The 4,478-nt window shown below is 38.6% G+C and overlaps 1 pseudogene; it reads right to left on the minus strand.

Moving 5' to 3' along the window:
* Positions 1–2,950: 2,950 nt before the first annotated feature.
* Positions 2,951–3,675, minus strand: LOC116533128 (annotated as a pseudogene).
* Positions 3,676–4,478: the final 803 nt, after the last annotated feature.

Below are 4,478 nucleotides of genomic sequence, written 5' to 3' on the forward strand. Positions count from 1 at the left end.
TGCTCAGAGGGCAGCTCCCTAGCAACCAGGCTGCATTGCTGGTATGCTAACTTGAGTGGCCTGCATTCTGCCAGGAATGTCGGCAAGCCACTCCCACTGATAGCAAAGACAAGATGTGGAGAGAACTGGTCGGATACTGCCATAGAGGGGACACCGACGGGTGACTGCAAGAGCCACAGAGTCTCAGCCAACCCCTTCAGTCTGATCCATGGGAAGCCCAGTAACTGTGCTCAGCCATGTTCTCAATTTCAACCCCTTGCAGTGAGGCTGTGAGCCCATCTCCTGGGGCAATAACTATGGGATCGAGGTAGGGAGAATTCTTGGTCATCATCAAAGACCCTTAAGGAGAGAAATTACTTCCAAAATGTTTGCTGTCTGATAGTTAAAAATGATGGCTCTGTCTTTCCCTTATTAAATAACACAGGAGAAAAATGAAAAGATGGAATGTTTATTGATAGTCTTTGTCCCTGGTGCCATGGAGCTTGTTTTTGAGGCTCTGATGGTGAGAAAAGAAATAAAAAAATCCTGCGTGTCATATAGCTGCAAAGTACAGGCACCCTGGTGCGCACTGTGAAAATATCATAGAAAAATATGACATCAAATTGTCTGCCTACTATGATACAATTTCTTATTGAAATAAAAAGAAGAAAGTATAGAGACTAACAATGTATTTCCTTTTTTTTCACTCAGAATTCACACAAGGAAAGTTAAACCTGGATGTTCAAGACGTTAAAACATGGTCTTGCGTCAAAAGTGAAATAATTAAATATTCAATATCAGCTTATTAACCAGATGTGCTCTCCCCAGTCCCAATGCCTTTTTTTTTTTTTTTTTTTGTTCTTTGCCTTACTTGTCCAAGATGGCTTTTGAAAGAAAATGCCAAGAAAATTACTTTTATGGAAAATACGTCTTTCTCCTTTCTCCCCTCCCTTCCTCTCTCTCTCCATTCTTCCCTCCCTTCTTTTCTTCCTTGCTGCTTTTCTTCGGAGACAGCAGTCTCAAATGGTCAGCCATGTGCTACTTGGTGTGAAGAAAATCTTTTCCATTATTTGATTTTTTTTTAATTGTACTCTAGGTTCTAGGGTACATGTGCAGATGATGCAGGATTGTTGCATAGGTACACACATGGCAATGCGGTTTGCTGCCTCCATCCCCTGCCATCCCATCATAGTAAAAGATGTTGCAATAGCAAACCATATAAAGGAATATAATAAACTTGTATGTTTTTATCACTTAGTTTAAAAAGATGAAACTTTACAATTCCTATTGAAGTGCGTGTTTTTATCTCCTAACTACCTTCCTTTTCCATACACTTAGAGGTATACATTACCCTGAAATTGACGAACATCATTCCAAAACTTTTCTTAATACCTCTATTCTATATGCATTTATCTGTGAACAATATACTATAATGCTTTTCATGTTTCCAAACATTTTACAAGGATTGTTATATTGTACAACTTGCTGTTTGAAATTCTATAATTTGATCTTTTTAAACTCAAAATTATGTTTCTTATTTTGTTTCACTTTGTTTTTGAGACAGTGCCTTGCTTTGCCACCCAGTCTGGAGTGCAGCAGCTCCATCATAGCTCACTGTAGCCTGGAACTCCTGGCCTCAAGTGATCTTCCTGCCTTAGCCTCCTATGTAGCTAGGACTACAGGCACATGCCACCATGCCCTGCTACTTTTTATTTTATTTTTTATAAAGGTAGGTTCTCATTATGTTGCCCAGGCTGGTCTAAACTCCTAGCCTCAAGCGATCCTCCCACCCTGGCCTCCCAAACTGCTAGGATTACAGGCATTGACACATTGCACCTGGCATCAAACTTGGGTGTTTGAGACATCAGTATATTATTAGTACATTATCAGTCCATGTTCGTACATTTATTTTTACTCATAAACTGTCTACTTGAAGAAATATTACACAATTTATTCATAAAAACTCTTTTCAACTAAGTCTCAGTTTCCATTTTTGGTACAATTATAAGCAATGTTGTTTATCATTCTTGTTCAGGTGTCTAGATAAACCTTCATATGCCTGGGACAAATGCGTTCTCCATATATGTTGTCACCTCTCCGCATATTCTATGACAATCTAGCTGGTTATTGCATTTTTTTAAAAAATCGACACATATCACACTTTAATTAGGCATTACTTTTGTGATTTATGTTTTTTATAGTATACTTCTTACTATGTCTGAAGTACGTAATTTATATCCATTGCACAGAAATGGATATAAACTTGGGGTTCAGAGGATTGAAGCAACCAGTAAGCATAGAGTAGGCTTGACCTTCAGATACAGAGATGTCTGACCCCTGGGTCCCAAATCACTTGGACAGAAAACTCACTTCACTGGCCTCCCATCTTTTTAATTTAAGCACTCTTTGAAAGAGAAATGTGTTTAGCATGAACCCAGTAAATTCTATTTAAATGCATGTTATAAACATTTAACACATACTATTTGTGTGAAGCAATTTTTGAAACACATTAAAATGGAAATTTAAAAGGATAGGCCGAGCACAGTGGCTCACGTTTCTAATCCCAGCAGTTTGGGAGGCCGAGGTGGAAGGATCACTTGAGGTCAGGAGTTTGAGACCAGCCTGGCCAACATGGCAAAACCGGTCTCTATTAAAAAAAAAAAAAAAAAAATTAACCAGACATGGTGGCATGTGCCTGTAGTCCTAGCTACTCAGGAGGCTGAGGCAGGAGAATCACTTGAGCCCAGGATGCAGAGGTTGCAGTGAGCCAAGATCATGCCAGTGTACTCCAGCCTGGGCAACAGAGTGAGATTCCATCTCAAAAAAAAAAAAAAAGAAAAGGATAAAGTAAGCATAAAATGTTCATCGTTTTTTTTTTGGGGGGTGGGTAAAAAATGTTTATTTTATGTACAGAGAACTATCATGGTTTTTCATGGTAGATATCTTGGATAATCCTTTGAAGGAAGATCATTTAGTACAACTTAATGAAACCGATATCCTTCCCGTACTGAGTAAGGTCGGTTGCCTCGCCCTGAGCTCAGACACGCCCATCCCTCTCTATGCCTGAAATTACGTCACCAAAATCTGCACTCAGCATCTAGCTTTGCCACGCCCACCTCTGCACTCAACACTAAGCTCTGCACTCGGCACCTAGCCATTGGAAATCCCCTCTGCACTCAGCACCAGGATCTGCACTCCACACTAAACTCTGCACTGGGCATCTAGCCAGCCGTTGGAAAACCCCGCCAAAATTTAAAAGAAGCCCCGCCAAAACCTGCCCAATAGCTATTGCCCCATCCAGCCCGCTCACTGGAAATCCCGCCTACCTATCTATAGCAGCTTGCCACGTCCATGTCCTGTTTCTCCACAGCCAATCAGAACGCCTTCCCTCCCTATATAACCCCAAGCCTGAGAGGAGTCAGGCGTGACTTCCCTGGCCTCCTTCCCCAGGGTCACGGAATCTCGCCCGGGAGCCAAATAAATTGGCGTCTAATTGTTCTCATGCAGGCCTCAGTTTTCTCATTTTAAACTCGGCAATAAACCTTACAGAGAATAAATTTACAGACGGAAACACTGGTCGCACATATTGAGGCCGTATTTACGGATCAGACCGTGCTGGTTTGAATAAACTCAACACGAGCGAGAACCCTGGCCAAATTTTTTCGGGTGGCTCCAGTACAGCTGCTGGTGACCCATCTTGCTCTCAGGAATTCACAAGGTAAAAGGCAAAATGTCATGTTATTTTATTTAACACATTTTGCTCCTATATAACCTCTTTCTAAAATATATTAATAAAAGTTATTATTATTTATTTGGCAGATATTATCATTTGGCAAATAAGCATTCTATTGCTTTTGTTGTTTGATTAGAAGTTAAAGAATGGGAAAATGATGTATTTGGGTGTAAGGAAAACATAAGGCACATATTGTGGACTTAGTCATCCAACATATCATTTGTCTGTTATTTCTCCTTGTATTTTAGGGTCTAGAAGTAGAAGAATATCATCATCATAATCATCATCATCATTGATATAATTTTAGTCAAGGCAAAGTAATTGAACATTCACTTTTTGTTACAGTGATTCACAGGTCTGATTCCAAGTTCTGTTTGATTTTTATTTTTAAACAGGTGTTCTTAATCATTGTCATTGATAAAAAATGATAGACAGAACCTAAGCCATGATATTTGCTTTTCAACCTCATCCATTAATTATGTAATTTTTTTCTGAAATGTGGCTCATAAATTTCAACTTCTTTAATGTCATTCAGCTATTCTTATAAACCATTCTTAGAAGCTAACTGTTCTTATAACTATTCCTATAAGCTATTCATAAACTGTTATATTTATTGTATTTGTTAAAGATTAGTTCAAAACCTAACTTTAAAATATTATTTGGAAGATTTTAAAAGGGATTTGAAAATCTCCATTTTTATTTTATTTTTTAAATTTTTATTTATTTATTTTAAATAAAAAGAGATGGGGTTTCTCCATGTTAGCCA

Source organism: Sapajus apella, unplaced genomic scaffold (genome assembly GCF_009761245.1).
Source record: "Sapajus apella isolate SASKATOON/1434 unplaced genomic scaffold, GSC_monkey_1.0 scaffold79, whole genome shotgun sequence".
NCBI lineage: Eukaryota > Metazoa > Chordata > Mammalia > Primates > Cebidae > Sapajus > Sapajus apella.